This window comes from Ictidomys tridecemlineatus, chromosome 8, assembly GCF_052094955.1.
Source record: "Ictidomys tridecemlineatus isolate mIctTri1 chromosome 8, mIctTri1.hap1, whole genome shotgun sequence".
Classification (NCBI taxonomy): domain Eukaryota; kingdom Metazoa; phylum Chordata; class Mammalia; order Rodentia; family Sciuridae; genus Ictidomys; species Ictidomys tridecemlineatus.
In genome coordinates, this window is record NC_135484.1 from 10,919,246 (window position 1) to 10,933,271 (window position 14,026).

Sequence of the window (14,026 nt, forward strand, 5' to 3'; positions counted from 1 at the left end):
CCCTTACTGTATTGTCTACCTCTGTAACTCTTCAGTTTCTCTTGAAATTTCACATGATCCCAATCTATAACTGGGTCGGAGATTTTAGGGGAATTATTATCATATAGTAGTTAAGAATGCATTCACAATATTAGATGAAGTTACAAAATTGAGAAATTTAATTTTGCCATATCCCTCTGAGATAATTTGCAATATCCTGTGATTGAGGAAATTTAAAAAGTCATGTAGTTTGACCAGGTTCACGCACACACACACACACACACACACACACACAAAGTATGACTAAGGAAATGAAATGCTAATTACCCCAATTTGATCATTATACAATGTATTCTCTATCAAATTATTGCATTAGAACCCCCAAAATATGTGCAATTAAAAAAGTATGTTGATAGATCTATAGTCCCATAGATATTGCTAAGTTAGCAGAGTGGGCAAAGCTCTTTCCAAGGGATAAACAACAACAACAACAAAAACACACAAATAAATGGCACTATGTACACTTACTATGGAGAAGTAAGGCTTTGGTCCCAAAGAAAACCCTAATTTGAATCAATCACCCGAGCACACTATTCTGCCCCACAACAGCCCTCATTTCCTCACCTTTGCTTCTGGGTGCCCATCTAGGTTCCTCATTCTGACCTGACTCCTGCTTCCCTGTCTTGCTTACACGGCTGGAGCAATTCACTTTAGATCTTTAAACACATCATGATTTTAATCCACCATGTCCACAACTAAAACCTAGATCTTTCTCCCTAAATCTTCCCTCATCCAGTTTGTGTCCAACCCGTCCTTCTAGTTGTTCGGATCAAAAACACGGAGTCATCTTTGGTTACTGTTTTCCTCCATTCCATATAGAATGCGCCGGCACATCAAATTGCATTTGCTGTTCAATGCATCCAGTATCTAATCAGTTATCATCATCCTGACCATCCTGGTGTGAGAGAAAAATATACCATGGGGCTAAAAACAAAGAAACAAATGAATAAATGCCGTTCCCTCCCGCTGGCTCCAACTCAAAAGCACGCAGTTGCATACGTGAATTCAGATGAAGGGACTATAAAGTATTGAAGGGTAGTTGGTTATTGGGCTATAACCAAGCTCTTCAAATGCTTCTAAATTATCACAGGTTTTAATCATTATCCTCTAAATTAAGTATGACTGTCTTGGGGGCAGGTGTCAACTCTCTCTGAACAGACCTTGCAGTTTTCAGCCTCTGGCTTTGTTAGTAGTAAGAAGTTTGTGTACCATCTTTCACATGGTCACAGTGACAATAGCCAGTAAAGTCCACTTTCTCCAATGGTTATTATGTTGCCAGGTACAGTGCTAGGTACTCAGAGTCATTGTCTCTAATTCCCATAAGACCCCAATGATGGACATATCGCTGTTATTAATGTCCTATTTTATCATCATCATCATCATCATCATCATCATCATCATCATCATCATCCCCATATGGGTGAGCACTCCAAGACTCCAGGAAATTGTAACAGCCCCACGTCACATTTACTGGACCTACAGGATGCAGCCAGGATTCTGCTCAGGTCAGTCTGGCATCTGGCCTAGAAGCCAGTCTCACCTGTAGATTAAGCTACTCCCAGACCCTGAAGAAGGAGTTGAACTGGATATTTTTAAGATCCCTACTCATTTAAGTTAAATGGGTCTAGAAAGTTCTTGGTGGTTTTGGGATAAATGTTTCATGTGTGTTTGGTGAAAACAGAGATGATTTTTTTTTTTTTTTCCTAATGAGCTTCAGTCAGCCACTGTTGTCCTTGTTATAGGGGAATTGTACCTGATGGCTTTCAGGGAGGTCACTGGTCCCTCTTCCAGGTTTTTAAAAAAAAGTCTGAAACTCAGTGAAACAATCAATTTGGTTGATCCTAGCCATGGCCTGTGGATAAGATGCATACAGGTATTTAAAAACCCCGTTGGACTAATCTGATCAGGCTGTTGTTGCAGGTATCATCACCTGGGTGGCCTAAACAAAAGAAATCCATTTTCTCACTCTGTGAAGAGTGGAAAGTCCAAGCTCAAGCTGCAGGCAGGGTTGGTTTCTGGTGTGGCCTCTCTTGTTGACTCCCACATGACATCCTGTCTGTGTCCTCATGATGAGATAGTGTGTGTGTGTGTGTGTGTGTGTGTGTGTGTGTGTGTGTGTGTACACAAGTTCAGAAAGCTCTAGGGTTTTTTTTCTCTTCTAACAGGGACACCAGCCCTACCATATGAGGGACCCACCTTCCTGACCTCATTTAACTTTACCACCTTAAAAGTTATCTCCAAATATAGTCATGTTGGGAGTTAGGGCTCCTGCATATATATTGTGGGTGGGGGGGGGTAGACACAGGACATAATTCAAACATAACACCTCCTATAATCTTTAATTTGACTTATTTCAGTTTTTGATTTTGGAATAGTAGATAATATATATTCAAAATTTCCCTCTGAATATTGCTAAATTTAAGAGCTACAAATGTAAGCCATGCATGAATTTATTATTCATTAAGACAAATTACTTAGAAGCCTGACACTTGCTGATTTTTACCTACTTAGGAGCTAATGTGCAAAGTTACCATTTTCAGGGCACGAGTACAAATGTATCACCTAATGTATAAACCTGAAGTATTTAATTTTAATTACTATGCTATACCTTTGAAGTAAATGAATATTTTGTGTTATTCCTCTGTATTAACAACAGCACCACAAAATGGCATACTACTTTTAAATGTCAGTGAGGTTTTAATGCAAATCATTTATTAAATGTTGTATACTCAGTTTAAATCTAACTGGGTAACTAAACATTAAGGGGAAAAAATCTATATTGGTCTAATTTGAATTATATGTTCTTCTCAACAAGCATAATTGCTATTGACTGCCTAAAGCACTATTGTCTAAGTCATGAATAATCATAAAACATTACAATTGGCATGAAAAGAAACCCATCCAAGAGAGAGAGAGAAAGAGAGAGAGAGAGAGAGAGAGAGAGAGAGAGAGAGAGAGAGAGAGAGAGAGAGAAGCACAAAATACCAACAACCTCCCCCTCCCTTCTTCTTGGCCCAAAAGAATAAAGCCATGCAAAACATAATGACTTTATTACCTGAGAAAATGTGCTACATAGTAATCATGAGGAACCTCATTTATTATAGATAGTATTTCATTTCACTTCAGGTTTGACATTTTATTCTGGAATGAAGCTCACTTGTTACTAAGTATGTGTCATAAAAAGAGAGAGAGAGAAAGAGAGTCCCTTCGTACCTTGCCATCCCCTCTCATTAACTGAATTCTTAATTCAGAGCTAAGAATACAAATTTTGCGTTAACTGAATATTTTTCCAGAAGCTCTAGAAGTTGGATGTCACAAGTGTCACAAGTTGAATATGGTGAAGAGTTTAAAGTCAATAAGCCTCTTGCCTGAGGGACATCTAGAACCACTTTGCCAAGTATATTCATCAAATTATCAGGCACTCAATCTCCAGCATCCGTGGATCTAGGTTCTTGCAGAGCCTTTCCAAGAAGGTGATATTAGAATAACATAAAACACAGGATTTTTTAAAAATCCATAGGTTAAACTTAAAGTTAATTTCCTTTTTTAAGTCAGCGTTCGTTTGATACATAAATATCATAAATACACCTGCATATTTTGAAAATGCTTATACTGCTCTGTTTCTATTATAGTGCATAAATTTTAGGAAAGAGTCTCTTGGCTTGGGCCCTGTGGACATTTTGGGTGAATAATTTGTTGTCCTGTGGGGCCATCTGGTGCACTTAAGGACACTGGGCAGCCTCTATCCACTGGATGACAGCACTCTCTTGAGTTCTGACAGTAAGCTGTCTCAGAATATCTACCTCCTCTTTCTCAACCCCTCACTGCCCAACCCCTCGTGAGAACCACGGTCTTTGAAGGTAAGTTTATTTCAGGATGATAAAAATGCAGAGCCAAGGTAAGTCACCAGTTTGAAAAGCAATGAGCATTGAATATCCCTTCACATGTCTTAGCCAACTAGGAGAGGCATCCCAGCATGGCGGCCCAGCATTTCCAGGGTCCCTTTGATGGTTCCCATCTAGGACTGTGAAGTCCCTAGGAGATAACTGGAAGTTTTCCATGATCAATGATAATTAGGATTCTGATTGACCAAACTAAGGGCAATCAAATACACCATTTAAGAAACAAAGAATTATTGGACTGGGCTGGCAGGAATATCTTTTAAAAACGAACTGGTTATTCCAGAGTTTTCTTTAATTATAAAGAGATCCCTAATTCCTAAGTGGAATGTGTATTTCCCACCTCTGAGTTTCACAGTCATTTTCTAATGCCCACAAAAGCTTTCTCTCTTTGTATTTGGATTATTGCTGAAGTATCTGTCTCATCCACTGGGCTATGTGCCTTTGACAAATGTGATTATTTTTAAATTATTTTTATATTCTCTATGTCCAGCATATGGAGAAGAGGAATCATTAAATAAATATTTTCTAAATAAATAGTAAATACCGTATCTGATGATATTTAACATTGACTGAGTAGTATAGTATGGCAAAGATTGGTCTAGACCTTGGGAACACACAGGTAAGTTAATTTTGATACTTCTTCTTTGAGAATTCATGACAGGGGGAGAAAACAGTAGATTAGAATTTCTCTCTCTCTCTCTCTTTCTCTCTCTTTCTCTAATGCTAAGGAGAATATTATAAGGCACTGTAAATAACACTAGTTAATTACTAAGCCCTATTTTTTTGGAGTGAAGAAAGCAATGGATTACTTTAATACTTTATCTTGCAAACTATATACTCATCTAAACGAAATCCTATGTAAAATTATGGTTGGGATATTAATTTCAGTTACATAAATAATCAGGATTATTCTCTTCTCCAAGCATTAGAGAAAAAAAAAGAACAGACTCACTAAATGGAAGGAGAATTAGAAGGTCTGAGTTCAAGCTATGATTTGAAACTATTGAGGCAAATCATTTAAGCTCCTTATTCTAACAGGTTCTACTAGAGTTGGGCTCTAATGCTGCTATCATGAAATACCAAAGTGCTTTAGACAGTGTAGGATCTTACTTTTGTGTAGGTCATAAGTCTGACATGGGTCTTACCATATTACAGTGAAGATGTCAACAGGGTCAGACCCCTTAAGGCCTTTCCCAGCTTATGGATGCTGTTCACATTCCCTGGCTCATCTCTTCTTCCATCTTCAAATCCAGCTCATGTCTCTAACCTTGTGTCTCTTTTACTGACCATGACCAGGAAATTTTTTTTTTATTTTTAAAAGAATAATGCAATTCGTTTGTAATTTGTAGTTCATCAATCTCAATGAAAACTTTAAAAAGAGAAAATGGCTTAAAAGGAAGCATGGATGATTTGGCTACTATTAAGTGTTTTTTCAGTATTGAATTTGGTGGAGTACTATTAAAGATCTGTAATTGCAGGAACTTCTCATTGGTCGGAGATGCATCTGAGATGTGTAAGATTAAAGATAAAGACATGATTATTACCTCTGTGGGGAAAAAAGTCATCAACTACAACCAGAATGCAGTATTATCAAGAGCAATTCCTGTGTAATAGATACACCCGTGTTTTCTAAGTTGAGACAGATTCCAGGGAAAAATGCTTTTGTTTTGTTTTTGTTTTTGGCAGTTCTCAGCTTTTTTGCATTTAACGTGCTGACACCAGCATTTCTTTGGGTTTTAGGTTGTTGAAAATGTGCATCACCCACAAAATACTCTTTGATTTTGAGTTAGTTTTTCATTGTTGTGATGGAAGAAAGGAGAAAAGAAGTTGAGTGATATATTATTCTTTGTATTTATGAAATGTCCTGAAAACATGCGTTTTCTTTCTAGAAAAAAACAAAAAACAAAATAGAGTTCTCCACAGTTAGCAATTTTGTAACCAGGAAATTCGGGAACACTTATTATGTTTTTCTCATCCTACTCTCTAGTTTGACAACTTTGTGGGAATTACTATACTTTGAAAAATGCTATTTGGACATTTTCATTGCTATGTTTTCTTTTCAGAGATACCTATTTGATAGAAAGCAGTGAAGAACTATTGAATCAATAAGATAATTCTTTTTTTTTAAGGAATCAAATAAGTGCCTTAAATTTTTATTTACTTATTTTGAGAGAGAGAGAGAGAGAGAGAGAGAGAGAGAGAGAGAGAGAGAGAGAATTATTTATTTATTTATTTTAGTTTTCGGCGGACACAACATCTTTGTATGTGGTGCTGAGGATCAAACCCAGGCCTCAGGCATGCCAGGCGAGCGCACTACCACTTGAGTCACATCCCCAGCCCCTCAATAAGATAATTCTAAAGTCACAGAGTTTTGGAGTTTGAAGTCATCCTAGAAGTGATTGAGCTGAGCTCTCTAGTGGGCATGATCTGCTTGGCGGCAGCCTAGGGGAATCCTGGGCACAGGATCTGGTGGGTGTCTTGGTCCTCACATGCCGGGTGCAATTCTGGGCTCTAACTCTGAGGACCCTGGCTTGGGTACATTCTAACTTACTGCTCTGCTGGGCAGTGCCCATGAAGAAGCCCAAGGTCCTTGCTGGGAACCCTGTCACCTTTCCCTAGGCACCCTAAGCAGTTTGTTCTTCCATTTGTGTTGGCAATCACATAATGGTGACCACACACATCGAGGCTGCCACCCAGCCATCTCCCACGTGGCCATGTGACGTGCTGCAGCCAGGCCTGTTTGACATCTTGCTTTTGAATTTTTCGCTGATCTGTTTGAACTTCACTTCCAGAGGTGAGAAAAATATGAATACGTCATTCTGTTTGTCCCTCATTCCTCCCAACCCCATGATATCCATCAATTTGGAAAAACAAAAACTTCCTGTGCCACTGTCCCAGGGATCCTCTTGCTGCTACTGGTGTCCACAGCCAGGTTGGCGGCTACCTTGCTTTGCTGCACATCTGGATACAAATTCATCCGACTGCCCATCCTAGATCAGCCGGTCCCTGGGAAAACATGAGGCAACCGAACATGTGCTTTGTTGAAATCCAGAAACATAATTTTCCCCAGTAGAGTTCATGAATCTGTTTCATACTTATTTTGCTACCTGCCAACAGGATACCAGAGAATTGAAAAGGCACACACGTAGGGAAAAAGGTCCAAGTCATTGAAATGCTAGAGCCAGCTTTCCTGGTGTGTAAGCCAGGCTGCCTGTGCCGTCCTCTGGATTCTGATTCCTGAAAGGTCTCTTTCAGCTTAGAAGGAAGCCTCGGCCGACTGTGCAGTGATGCTTCCAATTCCTTTAATTTGTAGCTGCCACTTAATTAGAAGTAAGCTTTAGATTAATATAGGTGGAAAGTTAACATATTGACATGATTCACACCAACCAAGAAACATCTAATACCTGATTTGTTCCCAGGCAGATTTGATTCAGAGTAGTAAGGTGAGGGTGAGAGAGGATTGTTCTCAATTTGGTTCTGTAAATAGTTTGTGACAATTCATTTATCTGTGCAGCTGAAGTGAGTGATTCAGGACTAAAATTAAAACCAACGTTCATGTGCTTCACAGATCCTGAGGCAGTTTCTTCTCACCCCTTCCAAACTACTTTTGAAGACGCAGAAAGGATGAAAATTCTCCAGGAACAGAGAACACGGATATGGTTGTTGGATTAACTTCCAGAATTTTGGAGAAAGTTCCACCAACCATAAAGTCTACTGAGAGGAATAGAGAAATCTAATCAGACACACTCCCAGATTTTGCTGCTTCGAGAAGCAAACCTGTCCCCCTCCCAGAAGATAGGCTAGAACTTTGTTTCTCCCTCACTGCCAATTTCTTGGGCCAGTGTTCTGAATCTGAAGTTTCCACCTAAGAACTGGCTGTTCCTCTGACCTACACTGGTGCCACTTTAAAGGTGACCTGAATATTGTCGGTGCCTCTCTTCTACTAGCTACGATTCCCGATTCAGCCACTATTAGACTTCAGGGGGAAAAACACAAAAGGATTTAAGAAGATAGGCTGTGGTATCTATACCCCAGGAAAGTAGCTTGGATTAATAAATCAGAATAGATGGAAAGACACCTGGAAAGCCATTCAATTTCTCCATGTTCTTAATAACTGCCATGCCTGTGTTGTTCAACATGTTACAGACCATACCACATTACATGTATCCTCAATCAGTTTCTGCATATCTCCTTTTTTTTTTTGGTCAAGCGTTGTGAAATTTAGTTACAATCATATGAAATGCAGTTTTTCAAACACAGAAGTACTTGACTCCTGTCCCTACTGTGCGAATATAAAAAGCAGAGCTGGACACTGAACTGAGCTAATCAATGACCATCAATATGTTCTTCAGGATTAGATTTGATTAGATTAGGATGCAAGTCACCACCAACTGGACAAGAGTAGAAAGAGCAAGAAGAGGCTGGATATTCCTGTCCAAAGACACAGTTGCTCATTTCAGAAGAAAAAAAAAAAAAAAAACGGAATGGGAAAGATGCAATGTGCAATAATTGGTACATCACCCAAAAAAAAAAAAAAAAGAAAAGAAAGAAAAGAAAAAAACCCTGGAAATGACTTTCTAGAATTCTGAAGATATGGTAAATTTCTTTGAATCCTCAATATCATAGAAAATTTTATGAGCTCCATGAATCTTCAATTCTAAGAATGAAAAGAGACTATGTAGACAGGAAAAAGAGCTGAAGGAATTAAGGCAGAGTATCAATCATTAAACTCGAATTAGTGCCAGGAGCAGTAAAGAACAGAACTGATGTTGTGGAAAATTGAAACATTAATTTGGAAAATAATTTGGGCTTCCCTGGAATGAAGAATAAAGGGAGAAATATAAAGTGTAGTGAGAAAATATGATAAAAATGGAATTTATAAAGACCAAAACTGACCAGAATCTAACTGGGGTGCTTAAGGAAGAGACAGGCAAAGCTTAAAACAATCATAAACTTTAAGCAACAAATAACTTTCTTGGATTGAAGACCTAGATCTTCCAATTTAACAAGCTGGGGTAAAACTGAATAAAAATCGATTCACATAAAGACCTGTAAGAACAGTATATAAATAGGAAGAAAAACAAAACAAATAAATGTCCTAAACATATCTAGCATGGGGGAAGACAAAACTGTACATCAAGTAGACCTCATTCAGTAATTCCATATGCCAGAGAACAGTGGGGAATTGTACTTATTATAAAAATTTGGAAGCAGAGAAAAGAATAGCCAAGATTTTTATACAGGGCAAGCAGTCTTTCATATGTGGTCACAACCACAGGCCCTTTTATGCAATTATGAGATACAGCGAACGCATGTTTCACCTTACCCTTGTTAGAATCTATGAAGTCATGAATGGGACACTGGACTACTACCGCGTTGTGCATAAATGCAGGTTCGTTCCCACTACCTGAGTGACAATCAGGTTTTACTAAGGTCCAAGAGGAAGCAGGTACATGACAGAGCTGGCATGCAATCGACTTTCCTTGATGCTTATTGAACCTGATGGGGGGGTGCCTGCTTCCCCCAGGGCCCTCTGACACTGAGGATGAGGTATTTATCTTCCAGGACTGAGAACTTGATCCAGGGCCTTAGACTTTCTGAACCTCAAGTTTTCTCTTCTGTAAAATGAGTCACTGGGGCTAAATTGTTCTTCTGGCTCTACTGTACCGTGTCATAGAGAATCCTAAGGATCTGTAAGTAGGCCACTATATTAATAGAGGTCGTACTTTGATTTTTTTTTTTTTTTTTTTTTGGTACCAGAGAGTGAACCCAGGGGCTCTTAACCAATGAGCCAAATCCTCAGTCCCTTTTGTGTTTTATTTTGAGACAGGGTCTCACTAAGTTACTTAGGGACTTATTAAATTGCTGAGGCTGGCTTTGAACTTGCGATCTTCCTGCCTTAGCTTCTCAGGTTGCTGAGATTACAGGGGTGAGCCACTGTGCCTGGCTGTATTTGATTTTTTTAAAAAAATTGTTCTATTTTTTTGCTTTAGAGACATAAAATTTTACTTTAAGATAGACACACTGGGTAGATGAATGTGGATTTCAAATCAATAGCATTAGGCTTTTGCCTGACTGGCCAAAAAGACCCAGAAGTCATATGCAAAAGGAGAAAATCTATTAACAGATTAAGTTCTGGGTGTGTATCTAATGCTTTAGCAATTATATTTAAAGCCAAATAAAAGTTTGAAATACTCCATTCCACAATAACGTAATATTTGGGGTAGACGGGAGAGGATATGGCTGTAATGGGGTTAAGGAGGAGCCTAGTGAGGTTTGTTAATGGAATCTCTACGTGGACTGTGTAGGAACTTAAAACACATAAATAATAAAAACTCTGCTTTAAAAACTGACCTTGTAGTTGAAAGATATGCACTTGTATCATTACCAATTAATGTGTTAGGTAACATAACTTGTACTTGGAAAGCAACAAGGAGGAGTATCTAAATGATATTCACACATCTTAATTAGTGTCATTAATAGTTCTTTTGCCATCTTTCATGAAAGCAATGGCATTACACTGCTAGCATCTTGTTATAAGTCAAACCAGCAAGTTGGATTTGAAGCCAAGTCCTTAAAAGTGGTTTTAAGTTATGGTGTCTACATGACTAGAATGCTTCTCCAGGGTCTCTTCTCAGCTGTAGAACCTTTGAAAGCAGTTGGCAACCACCAGGCCAGAAGATAATGACTCATGGGCAGGATCTCGAGAGCTCTGTGCAATCAGAATGCAAAAACAAAAGGAGAAATAAGCAAATGGAATTTTTCTTATAATCCCCCCTATGACTGACGAGTGATTTTTATAATGTTGGTGAAATAATATTAAATGTTTCATCTACGAACTCAATGTCTGCCACTGAACAGCAAGGATTTTAAAGCAGGTTCTGAACGCTACTGTAAAAGAAGTCCCACTAGTCTGCCTTATCAGGAAAGACCTCCACCTCCACGTTAGCTGATGTCACAGCCCATCCAAGCAGGTACAATGGGACCCATCCCCTAATAGGCACATGTTAATGATTTGGCCTTCTCTGGAAACTACAGTCTATATCAACTACATTGAGTTTTCTACTGACCTAAAGTGTAACATCCCTGATGTGGGGTTGTGGGAGGGATCCGGCAAGTTAAAAAACAGAATGAAATGAACAAGAAAAAAGTTTGATGTGTGTCCATCCAGTGTTTTTTTTTTTCTGAATAAGCTATGTAGTTATGAATACCTATATATTCATTAGTGCAGCAATTAACTTATATGTATATTTTTCTTATTGTCACTTTCTTGGGTCATTAAATTTTTCAAAAGCATAATGAATACCAAACAGCCTATTTTGTGAATGAATAAACTCTTAAACTGCTCCGGCAGCTATAACAAGATCTTGGAGACAACAATTGAAATATGCTTCTCACAGTCCAAGATCAAGAAGCCAGTGGGTTTGGTGCCTGGTAAAGGCCTGCTCCCTGGTTCACAGACAGCACCTTCTCCCTTGGCCCTCGCAGTAGAAAGGGTGAGGGAACTCTCTTGGGCTCTTTGGCAAAGACACTAATCCTTGGATGATGACTTTGCCTTCAAGACTGACCTAACTACCTCCCAAGGGCTCCATCTCCTAATATTATCATACTAATGATGAGATCTCAACATTTAAGTTGTGGAAAGGATACGAACATTCAGATCAATGCGTGCTCTTACTTAATTAACCCAAAACTTATTTTTGGACATTCAAGTCATTCCTAATTCTTCACTTTGAAAATAATCCTATGTCAAATATGTTCACAAGTTGTTTCTATAATTCTAACTATTTTATTATCTAGATCCCTAGAAGCATGATTTCTAAGCCAAAGGATATATCCATCCTTCAAACTCCTCAAATATATTGTGAAATGGTTCTAAAAAATCTTAATAAATTATACTATTGCCAATTTTATAGAAAGGGATCCAACTTTGCAAACTCTTTCATTTTTATTTTTAATGGTACTCTTCAATAATAGTGAAGATGAATGTTTTCACATTTATTAGCTCTTTGTATTCTCTCTTCAAATCATTATCTGTTTATATCTTTTTAGACACTAGTATATTTATAGTAATTGTTTCTTGGGATCAATTAAGCCCCTATGCATTAATAAGCGCTTAAATTTAGGATTTTAAAATGACAATGGAACAATATGCATCTCATTCTCCACTACAGAATGACTATAATATCATTAATATAATTCTACAAGTAACTAGCCACAAATAATAGGGTGTAGCGAAGTAAAACTGAACAATGTTGCAGTTTGACCATTTAAAGCTTGTTTGTGGCACATAGCAACACAGTTATTTAAGCTTAATTGATTACAACTCTAGAAAATAAAACTTTTCTTGGAATCATGAAAAGGACTAAAACAGAGTGATTATAACTAAGTATTTCTTACGATACAAACCATCCTTCTTTTTTAAAGATTTGCAACATTAATATTTGTGTCCCCAATCCCTGACCCCACTGACCCCAACTGGTTTGTTGTCATTGCACTTTTTCCCCAAGCAGTACAACTATATTCATTTTAAGGCAACTCTTTGTTTCCAACCTAATTTAAGTATCCTAGACATTTAACATTTTTTTATAGAAATAATTTTTTGAGTGTTAAAAATATAAAACAAAAATTATGGCTTTTAAAATTCCTTCTGCGGCAAGTGAGTGGTTTCATTACTGAAACAAAATACAGTATTATAAAGCTGTGTTAATATTTTTATTTCTATGAGTAGGTCAATTAATCCAGTTCACAATTGAGATAAAAATAACTTTACTCAATTACATTCATACGTCTTTCTTATTTTTGCATGTAAATGCAAAGTTAAGTTCTAGGATAGTTATTATGGCAATAGTATATTCATATCTCCCTTGTGAAAATTTTTAGATAATATGGCATAAATTTTCTGTTGGAAACGCCTCCCCCCAACATATTAGAGACCCAATGAGGAAGGCATTTTTAAGGACAGCCTAACTTTGTGTCTACAGTTGTAAAAGTATAGAGTTGAAATGGTTTTTCTAAAACTTTTACCTATTCAAATTTAACCAAAAATACCCCCCCACACCCCTGCACCCCGTCTTTTGATACTGGAATTAAACGCAGAGAACTTTACCACAGAGCCACATCCCAGCTCTTTTTACTTTTTGTTTTGAGACAAGGTCTCACTGAGTTGCTTAGGGCCTCACCAAATTGCTGAGGCTGGCCTTACACTTGCAATCCTTCTGCCTTAGCCCCCAAGTTGCTGGGAATATAGGCACGCATCACCATGCCCAGGCTGTAAGGCTTCATTTTTATTTAGCATTAATTATTCTGTTATTTTTCTACTTGTTGCCTTTCTTTAAAAAAACAAAACCCTTTATTACAATAGCCTGCCCTTGGAGACACACGCACACCTCCTGCTGGAGCTTTGGTCCTAAGGTCCTGCAGCATAGAATTGAGAGTTGTTTCTTTCTCCTTGTCTGTGTACAAGTGTTTTAAAAATTCTACCTTTTATTCCCTAGACAGTTTTTAAAAAACTTATACCACTTTTTTTTTTCATTATATGGTAGAGATGAGTCCATTCAACATACGACTTTGTATAATCATTGACCAAGAGAGATTTCTATTTTATTCCAGTTCAAATAACTGATCTTCAAAAAAAAAAAAAAAAATCTAATTTGGAGATGTCTCTCAGATCTGCTAAACAGAGCAAGAAATTTTTAGGAGAAATGTCGTCCATATGACCATGAATAGAAAGCAGTCTGACTGTATCCCACACAAAAATATTTTCGGACAACTTAAATATATATAAACATTTAGATATGTGGAAGGAAGAGTTAAATGTCTTCTTAACTTGTTAATTTATCTAGTTGCTCACATTTACATATTTAAGTTCTCTTGTTAGAGTGTGTGTGTGTGTGTGTGTGTGTGTGTGTGTGTGTGTGTGCATGTGTGTTTGCATACGTGCGTGGGCTCATTGTCCTTTGCTACCCTGACTTTCTATAAAAACAAGTCAGCATCCCCATAAAAAATCCCAGGCCTTGGATCAGTATCTCCATTTTTAGAAGATCCCTAAATGTTGAGTATGCACAGTCAAGTTTGATAATTGC

The 14,026-nt window shown here is 37.8% G+C and overlaps 1 long non-coding RNA gene across 1 annotated transcript in view; it reads left to right on the forward strand.

Annotated features, from left to right (window-relative positions):
- Nucleotides 1-14,026, forward strand: part of LOC144365842 (uncharacterized) — a 143,498-nt gene that overhangs the window by 64,414 nt on the left and 65,058 nt on the right. The window lies entirely within an intron of this gene.